Genomic DNA, 12,260 nt, shown 5'->3' with positions numbered 1-12,260 from the left:
TACAAATGTAAACTTTGGAAAAATAACTGGGCACAAAATGAGCACATATATTCATTAAGAAGAAAAAGTAACTTTTCCCGGTAAATAATGGAATGTTGCTGACGACTGTAAAAGACACTACCAAGGGAAAAAAAAAGGAAAACTTGACTACCCCACTGCTTGAAGGAAAGCAAATTAATCACCCTTATTGGTGAAAAAGTCGAATAAAAAAAGTATAATGACAATTAGCATCAACATTGAATACAGAAAAGGGGGAAATAAGCGAAAATAAAAAACAATGCGGTGTCCAACACCACGAATAAAAAAAAAAGGAATGAGTCTCCAATTAAGGAGAAGTTTGGTACATTAACTTCCCCAAAAGAGGAGTCATTAACTTCCCCAGAAGCGGGGGAGGAAGAGGAGGAGGAGGAGGAGGAGGATTCATTAACTTCCCCACAAGAGGAGGAAGAAGAAGAAATGCTCTTTACTGTCTCACAAACGAATAAAAGATATAAATGAACAACTCCCGCTGATAGGAAACCAGGCAAATTATCTTCCCCCAACGCAGACGAAGAAGCGGTGCCCAGTGAACTCGAGAAAAAACCTTAATTAATGACAACTGAAAATGAGGGCGAGATAATACATCGGTCTTACAATTCCTGAAGTGTAGGGAGTGCTTAAGCTTAATTCCACTTTCAGGAGCACCATCTTACAAGAGTTGCAATGTCGTGCGAGAGCTTTCTTTGTGTTCGAGGAAACTTTGACGAAAATTAAAAAGAAAACTAGCTCTTAAATAAACTACAAAGATTATAGATTCAAATTGTCGTGTGTAATCTTTCGTAGAATTGTGTGATAGCATCTTAGATTAAAAAAAAAAAAGTTTTAGCACATTCATTTACCTAGGTCATTACAGCCATTAATACTTGTGGTGTTTCTCTAATTTATATATATAAGGATAATCCGGCGATAGCATGTGTTTTAAGAAGATATTTGCCGTCTCGTTTATATTAATCAATCAATACATAGTTCATGCAAAATTTGGGTTAGAATATGTTACAATGACCATACATGTATGTATAAAGTAATTTGTCTAAAAACTTGGCGATTTTACTCACTAGGGAAAGTTACAAATTACAAATGTAAACTTTGGAAAAATAACTGGGCACAAAATGAGCACATATATTCATTAAGAAGAAAAAGTAACTTTTCCCGGTAAATAATGGAATGTTGCTGACGACTGTAAAAGACACTACCAAGTTAAAAAAAAAAAAAAAAAAAGAAAAAAAAAAAAAAAAAAAAAAACTTAGACTACCCCACTGCTTGAAGGAAAGTGAATTAATCACCCTTATTGGTGAAAAAGTCGAATAAAAAATGTATAATGACAATTAGCATCAACATTGAATACAGAAAAAGGGGAAATAGGTGAAAATAAAAAACAAAGCGGTGTCCAACACCACGAGTAAAAAAAAAAAAAGAAAAAAAAGGGGGGATTGAGTCTCCAATTAAGGAGAAGTTTGGTACATTAACTTCCCCAAAAGAGGAGTCATGAACTTCCCCAGAAGCGGGGGAGGAGGAGGAGGAGGATTCATTAACTTCCCCACAGGAGGAGGAAGAAGAAATACTCTTTACTGTCTCACAAACGAATAAAAGATATAAATGAACAACTCCCGCTGATAGGAAACCAGGCAAATTATCTTCCCCCAACGCAGACGAAGAAGCGTTGCCAAGTGAACACGAGAAAAAAAACCTTAATTAATGACAACTGAAAATGAGGGCGAGATAATACATCGCTCTTACAATTCCTGAAGTGTAGGGAGTGCTTAAACTTAATTCCACTTTCAGGAGTACCATCTTACAAGAGTTGCAATGTCGCGTGAGAGCTTTCTTTGTGTTCGAGGAAACTAACGAAGATTTAAAAGAAAATCTAGCTCTTAAATAAACTACAAAGACTAATATGCGTTCAAATTGTCCTGAGTAGAATTGTGTGATAGCATCTTAAAAAAAAATGTTTTATCACATTTATTTAACTAGGTCATTACAGCCATTAATATTACTTATGGTGTTTCGCTAATTTATATGTATAAGGATAATCCGGCGATACCATTTGTTTTAAGATATTTGCCGTTTCGTTTATATTAATCAATTAATACATAGTTCATGCAAAATTGAATTAGAATATATTACAATGACCAAGTGTGCATGTAAAATCACTCAGAATACTTAATTGTATATACTTGAAGAATGTATGAAGGGAAATGGCCATTCACACCACGAAGCCAAGCTTAGTCCCGCCCATACATATATTCAATGTTCTAACCTAACGGATAACAGCCTTAGCGATACAATTCCATTTTTAGTATTCTCTAAATCAATTATCAATGCTGTGTTAATTCATGTCACTTTGTATACATCGAAATAAGCCATATAGAGTTCATAAGATCTGTTTTTAATAGGTAGTAGGTTGACCAGGGCACCAGCCGCCCGTTGAGATACTACCGCATGAGAGTTAGGGGTCCTTTGACTGGCCAGACAGTACTACATTGGATCCTTCTCTCTGGTTACGGTTCTTTCCCTTTGCCTACACAGACACTGAATAGTCTGGCCCCTTCTTTACAGATTCTCCTCTGTCCTCATGCACCTGACAACACTGAGATTACCAAACAATTCTTCTTCACCCAAGGGGTTAACTATGGCAATGTAATTGTTCAGTGGCTACTTTCCTCTTGGTAAGGGTAGAAGAGACTCTTTAGCTATGGTAAGCAGCTCTTCTAGGAGAAGGACACTCCAAAATCAAACCATTGTTCTCTAGTCTTGGGTAGTGCTATAGCCTCTGTACCATGGTCTTCCACTGTCTTGGATTAGAGTTCTCTTGTTTGAGGGCACACTCAGGCACACTGTTCCATCTAGTTTCTCTTCCTCTTGTTTTGTTGAAGTTTTTATTGTTTATATAGGAAATATTTATTTTAATATTGTTACTATTCTTAAAATATTTTATTTTTCCTTGTTTCCTTTCCTCACTGGGCTATTTTCCCTGTTGGGGCCGCTGGGCTTATAGCATCCTGCTTTTCCAACTAGGGTTGTAGCTTAGCATTTAATAATAATAATAATAATAATAATAATTCGAAAGGCCAACCGCTCGTGTCTTTTCCCGCCAAAAGTTTAAAAGGATGAGATAACGGGTGCAATCACCTTCACAATAGGTTTAACTGTTTTTCTTCTTATCCGAGACAATTTCAGGTTAATTATATAACCGATATTATCAATAAAGTCATGACGATTTTGATAATTAGATAAAATGCTTTCAAAATCAGGGTTTTAATAAGAAATAAGACCCATTAAACCTCCCGCCCCAAGTTGAAAGGGTCCCAGTCGGAGGAACCGGTTATGTGTGACATGGTGTTATCGGTAAGAATTCCTCTAATTCAAGACAAGCGATTCCTAGGAATGTTGTAATCGAGATCACCAAAATACATCAAATTTAAAATATGCCATGTTCATCATAATGAAAAATTTTATCGCCAGTTAATGCCTCGTATTAGGACTACTGCGGAGGGCTTTACACGTTCATTTGTGTCATGGCCAATCGGTTATTATCCACTGCGATTAAAAAGGATGACTAAAGCTTGAAAAAGTAATTTTACTGCAAAAAAGTTATCTTGAAGTAATTTTACTATATAAATGGTAATCTTGGAGTAATTTTACGATAAAAATGGTAATCTTAAAGTTATTTTACAGCATAAAATGATGTAATCCAAAAGTAATTTTACTGCTTAAAATAATGTAATCTTGAAGTAATTTTACTAGAAAACTCAGTAATTTTACTCACTAGGTCGAATTATATTCATTAAGTACAAAAGATAATAACTTTTCCTTGCAAATAATGGAATATTGCTGAAGACTTAAAAAAATTGACTAACCCACTGCTTGAGGGAAAGCGAATAATTACCCTTATTGGTGAAAAAAGGTAGAATAAAAAAGTATAATGACAATTAGCATCCTCAACATCAAATACAGAAAAAGGGGAGATAAAGGAAAATTAAAAAATGCGGTGTCCAACACCACGATTAAAAAAAAAAAAAAAAAAAAAGAAAGAGTCTCCTATTAAGGAGAAGTTTGGTACATTAACTTCCCCAAAAGAGGAGTCATTAACTTCCCCAGAAGCGGGGAAGGAGGAGGAGGTTGATTCATTAACTTCCCCACAAGAGGAGGGAGATGAAGAAATGCTCTTTACTGTCTCACAAACGAATAAAAGATATAAATGAACAACTCCCGCTGATAGGAAACCAGGCAAATTATCTTCCCCCAACGCAGACGAAGAAGCGTTGCCAAGTGAACTCGAGAAAAAACCTTAATTAATGACAACTGAAAATGAGGGCGAGATAATACATCGGTCTTACAATTCCTGAAGTGTAGGGAGTGCTTAAGCTTAATTCCACTTTCAGGAGTACCATCTTACAAGAGTTGCAATGTCGTGCGAGAGCTTTCTTTGTGTTCGAGGAAACTTTGACGAAGATTTAAAAGAAATCTAGCTCTTAAAGAAACTACAAAGACTAATATGCGTTCAAATTGTCCTGAGTAGAATTGTGTGATAGCATCTTAAAAAAAAAATGTTTTATCACATTTATTTAACTAGGTCATTACAGCAATTAATATTACTTATAGTGTTTCTTTAATTTATATGTATAAGGATAATCCGGCGATAGCATTTGTGTTTTAAGATATTTGCCGTTTCGTTTATATTAATCAATTAATACATAGTTCATGCAAAATGGAGTTAGAATATGTTACAATAACCAAGTGTGCATGTAAAATCACTCAGAATACTTAATAGTATACACTTGAAGAGTGCATGAAGGGAAATGGCTATTCACACCACGAAGCCAAGCCTAGTCCCGCCCATACATTTATTCAATGTTCTAACATAACGGATAACAGTCTTAGCGATACAATTCCATTTTTTGTATTCTCTAAATCAATTATCAATGCTGTGTTAATTTATGTCACTTTATATACATCGAAATAAGCCATATAGGGTTCATAAGATCTGTTTCGAAAGGCCAACCGCTCGTGTCTTTTCCCGCCAAAGGTTTAAAAGGTTGAGATAACGGGTGCAATCACCTTCACAATAGGTTTAACCCTTTTTCTTCTTATCCGAGACAATTTCAGGTTGCTTATATAACAGATATTATCAATAGTCATGATGATTTTGATAATGAGATAAAATGCTTTCAAAATCAGGGTTTTAATAAGAAATAAGACCCATTAAACCTCCCGCCCCAGGTTGAAAGGGTCCCGGTCGGAGGAACCGGTTATGTGTGACATGGTGTTATCGGTGAGAATTCCTCTAATTCAAGACAAGCGACTCCTAGGAATGTGGTAATCGATATCACCAAAATACATAAAATTTAAAATATGCCATGTTCATCATAATGAAAAATTTTATCGCCAGTTAATGCCTCGTATTAGGACTACTGCGGAGGGCTTTACACGTTCATTTGTGTCATGGCCAATCGGTTATTATCCACTGCGATTAAATAGGATGACTACAGCTTGAAAAAGTAATTTTACTGCAAAAAAAAAGGGTAATCTGAAAGTAAGTTTACTACAAAAAATAGTAATCTTAAAGTAATTTTACTATAAAAATGGTAATCTTAAAGTAATTTTACAGCATAAAATAATGTAATCCAAAAGTAATTTTACTGCTTAAAATAATGTAATCTTGAAGTAATTTTACTAGAAAACTCAGTAATTTTACTCACTAGGTCGAATTATATTCATAAATTACAAAAGAAAATAAACTTTCCTTGCAAATAATGGAATATTGCTGAAGACTAAAAAAAAAATAACTAACCCACTGCTTGAGGGAAAGCGAATTAATTACCCTTATTGGTGAAAAAAGTAGAATAAAAAAGTATAATGACAATTAGCATTCTCAACATCGACTACAGAAAAAGGGGAGAAAAGGGAAAATTAAAAAATGCGGTGTCCAACACCACGAATATATATAAAAAAATGAGTCTCCAATAGAGGAGAGGTTTGGTACATTAACTTCCCCAAAAGAGCAGTCATTAACTTCCCCAGAATCGGGGGAGGAGGAGGAGGTTGATTCATTAACTTCCCCACAAGAGGAGGAAGAATAAGAAATGCTCTTTACTGTCTCACAAACGAATAAAAGATATAAATGAACAACTCCCGCTGATAGGAAACCAGGCAAATTATCTTCCCCCAACGCAGACGAAGAAGCGTTGCAAAGTGAACACGAGAAAAAACCTTAATTAATGACAAGTGAAAATGAGGGCGAGATAATACATCGGTCTTACAATTCCTGAAGTGTAGGGAGTGCTTAAGCTTAATTCCACTTTCAGGAGCACCATCTTACAAGAATTGCAATGTCGTGCGAGAGCTTTCTTTGCGTTCGAGGAAACTTTGACGAAGATTTAAAAGACAATTAGCTCTTCAATAAACTACAAAGATTATTGTTTCAAATTGTCGTGTGTAATCTTTCGTAGAATTGTGTGATAGCATCTTAGATAAAAAAAAAGTTTTATCACATTCATGTACCAAGGTCATTACAGCAATTAATACTTGTGGTTTTTCGCTAATTTATATGTATAAGGATAATCCGGTCAGTACCTAGGGCATTGTTCTGCTTGCTAGGGCTATGTCACTGTCCCTTGCTTCTGGCATTCATGGGCGGCCATCAAACCTTTAAACTCCATAAGAATTTCCTGAGAGAGAGAGAGAGAGAGAGAGAGAGAGAGAGAGAGGGAGAGAGAGAGAGAGAGAGAGAGAGAGAGAGAGAGAGAGAGAGAGAGAGAGAGAGAGAGAGAGAGAGAGAGAGAGATATAAATGTGATTGCTTAATTCAGTAAGAAGATTAATAATTCAGTAAGGTTTAAAATAAATATAATTTACGATAGGTTTTATATATCGCTACAAATAACAATTTCTTGTAAAATATATATATATATATATCCAAAGAATCTCAATTTGTGTACACATTTGGTGCTCAAATGGGAACTAACGGGTACTTTAATGTTAAATAAGCCAAAAATTTGTCTTTACTCTTAAAAGGTTAATTTTTCGTCTTTTATTCTTTTATCAACAACTTATCTGCCAAATTTGTGTACACATTTGGTGCTCAAATGGGAACTAACGGGTACTTTAATGTTAAATAAGCCAAAAAATTTGTCTTTACTCTTAAAAGGTTAATTTTTTCGTCTTTTATTCTTTTATCAACAACTTATCTGCCAAATTTGTGTACACATTTGGTGCTCAAATGGGAACTAACGGGTACTTTAATGTTAAATAAGCCAAAAAATTTGTCTTTACTCTTAAAAGGTTAATTTTTCGTCTTTTATTCTTTTATCAACGACTTATCTGCCAAATTTTCTAATTCAGTTACACTAATAGCATGATTATACTTTGAAAACAAAAGTAATTTTCATAAAAAATAAAGTAATCTTAAAGTTATTTTACTAAAAAATAAAGTAATCTTAAAGTAATTTTACTATAAAATAAAGTAATCTTTAAGTAATTTTTCTAAAAACTTGGCGATTTTACTTTCTATAGAAAGATAAAAATTACAAATGTAAACTTTGGAAAAATAACTGGGCACAAAATGAGCACATATATTCATTAAAAAGAAAAAGTAACTTTTCCCGGTAAATAATGGAATGTTGCTGACGACTGTAAAAGACACTACCAAGGGAAAAAAAAAAAAAGGAAAACTTGACTACCCCACTGCTTGAAGGAAAGCGAATTAATTACCCTTATTGGTGAAAAAGTCGAATAAAAAAAGTATAATGACAATTAGCATCAACATTAAATACAGAAAAGGGGGAAATGAGTGAAAATAAAAAACAAAGCGGTGTCCAACACCACGAATAAAAGAAAAAAAAAAGGAATGAGTCTCCAATTAAGGAGAAGTTTGGTACATTAACTTCCCCAAAAGAGGAGTCATTAACTTCCCTAGAATCGGGGGAGGAGGAGGAGGAGGAGGATTCATTAACTTCCCCACAAGAGGAGGAAGAAGAAATACTCTTTACTGTCTCACAAACGAATAAAAGATATAAATGAACAACTCCCGCTGATAGGAAACCAGGCAAATTATCTTCCCCCAACGCAGACGAAGAAGCGTTGCCAAGTGAACTCGAGAAAAAACCTTAATTAATGACAACTGAAAATGAGGGCGAGATAATACATCAGTCTTACGATTCCTGAAGTGTAGAGAGTGCTTAAGCTTAATCCCACTTTCAGGAGTACCATCTTACAAAAGTTACAGTGTCGTACGAGAGCTTTCTTTGCGTTCAAAGAAACTTTAAAGGCTACTCATGAATGGTAGAGGCAAGAGACAGTGACAGAGACTGGCCATAATACATATGATCAGCGCCCAAGCCACCTCTCTACCCAACCTAGGACCAAGGAGGGACAGGCAATGGATGCTGATGACTCAGCAGATAGACCTATGGACTCCCCATAAACCCCGATCATTGGCTCACAAGGATGGTGGGGTTACAGCAACAAAGGAACTAAAGAGTTTGAGCGGGACTCAAACCCAAGTCTTGGCAATCACTAGGCAAGGACGCTATCACTGGGCAACCTCATCTCCAACAAATATTTAAAAGAAAATCTAGTTCTTACAGAAACTACGAATATCATGTTTCAAATTGTCGTGTGTAATATTTAGTAAAATTATATGATAGCATCTCGTATAACGAATGTTTATCATTGTTTATTAACCTACGCCATTACAACCATTAATATTGTTGTGTTTCGCTAATTTGTTTGTAAATGGAAAATCCGATGTTAGCATTTGTGTTTTAAGAAGAAATTTCTCGTTTCGTTTGGATTAATTAATCAATACATATTTCATGCAAAATTGGTTTAGACTATGTTACAATGATCATGCATGCATGTAAAATCACCCAGGATACTTAATCGTATAAACATGAAAAGTGCATGATGGGAAATGGACATTCACACCATGAAGCCAAGCCTAGTCCCGCCCATACATACATTCAATGTTCTAACGGATAACAGCCTTAGCAATACAATTTCATGTTTGTATTCTCTAAACAAATTATCCACGATGTGTTAATTTACGTCATTGTAAACATATAGATATTTCTTAAAGGATTCATAAAATCTCTATTTCGAAAAGGACAGTCGTTCGTGTCTCTTCCCGCCTAAAGTTTAATGAGATCAGGAGATATCGGTTGCAACCACCTTCACATAGAACATCGGTCTAACCCTTTTTCTCATATCAGAGACAATTTCAGGTTACCTATATAACCGAGAGTACCAATAAATTCAGCTTGATTTAGATAATTAGATAAAACGTTTCGTGAATGAAGGTTTCGACAAGAAACACGACCAGCCAAAGCTCCCGCCAAAAGTTGAAAGGGTTGTGGAGGAACCGAATCCATAGGTGTGACCTGGTCTTATCAGTGAGAATTCCTCCTATTCATGGACAAGTGATTCCATAACCGTGATCACTAACATATATAATTCTAAGAAAATGCTTGTCCCTAATGAAAAAAATAAGAATGTATCCAAGGACTGATGGTACACTTGTAAAGTAGGATATAAAGTAAGTATGTCTAAGTACCGAGGGTAAATTTGTAAACTAAAAAGTAAGGCCCTCTTGGGATCTAGAATACAATTCAAATACCCTCAACTGCGTTACATAAAGCATACATTGCATACTAACAGCACACACAAACACACACACACACACCCTAACCCGCACCATAGGCCTACACCTTTCCCCTCTTATCTGAGACAATTACAAGTTAATATAGACCAGAAATTTGGTAAGATTATCAATGAAGTCAGTATGAGATTTAAATCATTAGATCGGAATGGCTCTAAAATCAAGGTTTCGATAAGGACTACCTTTCGTCAAAAGCTGTGGAGAAACCTGTTGCTTTTCACCTAACCCGAACAATAGATGCAACCCTTTTCCTTGTCGGTGACAATTTGTATATATTTATAGACAAGCGATGATAGGAATTACGTAATTTAGAGCATTGATTTATATAAATCTCGAAAATTAGCTCTGTTCAGAACAATGAAATAAGATGGCGGTTTTCCACTCAGCACCTCGTATGAAGATTATTACAGTTAGGCTTTCACACCACGGTCGTGTCATCGCAGCTCTGTTATCATCATCTTGGTCGTTATTGCCATAACTAAATAATATCAAATACCTGTCCATTATCAAGCATTCCCCTTCCAAATAAGAATATACACTTTTCTTACCTTCAAAAAGCTCGCCCTGCAACATCTTGACGGCGATCTCCACAATTCAACACTTTTGAATAACCACTTCTCCAGGTTTATTCTTTCCTTGTTTTGACCAACATTTTAACTTATTCTTATCTTCACATTCTATAAAAGCACTCCGAAATAACGTGTTCAATAAATATTCATTACGAGACCGGCGTCATGACGTCCTGTCCGTCACACTAGTGGGTGGGCACTGTTGGGAGCTTGGGGTTGGGCCTTGGGCCTTGGGGCCGGGGCCCGGGGAGAGGGATTCAGGGTTACCAGGTTGTTCTTTTTCGGGCCAAAAAGGTCCAAATTTGGCCTTTTTCGTGCTAGACACCTAAATTGGGCCTCCTAGAAATTGGCTAGTCTTAAATGCTATATTTCGGCCTTTTTCAACAACAAGGTTGGCCTTTTTTAAATTGGTTAGTCTTAAATGCTATATTTCAGCCTTTTTCTACTATAAGGTTGGCCTTTTATAAATTGGTTAGTCTTAAATGCTATATTTCGACTTTTTTCTACAATTAGGTTGGCCTTTTTTTAAATTGGTTAGCCTTAAATGCTATATTTTCGGCCTTTTTCTGCTAATAGGCTGGCCTTTTAAAGCTGCAGTTAATTAGAAGTTGGCCTTTTCTCATTTAGAAAACCTGGCAACCCTGGTGGGACTCCCTCATTTCACTTGCGTAGTCGGGAGTGACTGAGGAGTGTTACCTATACCAAAAGTAAGTTTTCAACAACCACTTGTTTAACAAATCAAATAAGATCTGTTTGCTTTATTTCTTGTTGAAAACTTGAGTAATGATATTTAATTACTCGAAAGCATAAACTATTAAGGAAAAACTGAGTAAAAGTACACTCATCAACGAGAAAATAATGCATAGGCCTAGTTCCCTTGAAATTAATATAAACCGTAACTACAATAACAAAACTCAGTATGTTATACCGTAATGAAACCATATAAATCTTGAGAACAAATGTTACATTGTTCTCAATAATCTACGGCAAATGAAGAATAGTTTTGTAATATTAAGTCCTTCAAACAAAAGCAGTAAAACAGCAATATTTTGAGCTGACATATAACCATCTATATGAATAAAAGAAAAAAAAAACTTAGGTACAACTTCATGACGGTTTAGACAAAGTTAAGATGATTTAAATTCTGAAATCTCTCGTTGATTGAGTAACTGAAATGTAGAGCTAAACTTTATAATAATAAAACGTGAGGGAAAGTTAGTAACAGGGAACAATGTTCATTCTAATGGTGTTGGAGCTTTCATTTTTAATGGGAACCAAGCACAGAACGAAGGGGCTTATATAAAGGCATATATATATATATATATATAACCCTTCCTGAGTGGGGATACCTTAACGTGGTGAAAGGGTTTATGTATCGCCACAGCAAAGTTGTACTAGTCAGGGCCACCCATATTAGTTTGGTTCGCTATGAACGATCAGACAAAAGTCTCCCACCATCACTAATCCGCTGTGGCCAGCGGGGTGATGAAATTGGCCTAACCCCGGGACATGATTAAAACCATGTCTGAAGCCTTTGTCCTGCACTAGATATGGCTGCATGTTATATATATATATATATTATATATATATTTATATTATATATATATATATATTTTTATATATATATATATAGTATATATATATAAAAATAAAGGAGGGCAAAGGCCAAGAAAAAGACAAAAATACATATTTGAGTTGAAAGCAGCTTCTCAGGACATCGCTTCAGTCTCGATGCTCCACCACCCCTCCCCACTACCTCCACCACCCCTCCCCCTCCCTCTTTAAATCCTGAAAAATGGATCTGAAATCCCCAGACCTTCACCCCTTCCCCCTCAACCCTCCCCCAAATTAATGTGATTCTCCTTAATGCTTATTGTTATGGTCGAACTTATCTCGAACTACCTGTCTTAGCTGATAAAGGGAATTACCACATAAACATATTAGGAGGTTTTTCTTCTCTTCCTCAAAGAGCCATTCACTCCTCCTAGGTCCACGGGG

General features: G+C 35.6%; 1 protein-coding gene across 1 annotated transcript in view; it reads left to right on the top strand.

Annotated features, from left to right (window-relative positions):
• The window catches only part of LOC137640702 (lachesin-like), a 309,319-nt gene that overhangs the window by 269,510 nt on the left and 27,549 nt on the right, over nucleotides 1-12,260 (top strand). The gene's annotated exons all lie outside the window — the stretch shown is intronic.

Source organism: Palaemon carinicauda, chromosome 5 (assembly GCF_036898095.1).
Source record: "Palaemon carinicauda isolate YSFRI2023 chromosome 5, ASM3689809v2, whole genome shotgun sequence".
Classification (NCBI taxonomy): Eukaryota; Metazoa; Arthropoda; class Malacostraca; order Decapoda; family Palaemonidae; genus Palaemon; species Palaemon carinicauda.
Note: the sequence above shows the minus strand (reverse complement) of the source record. Positions and strands in the feature narration are given on the sequence as shown.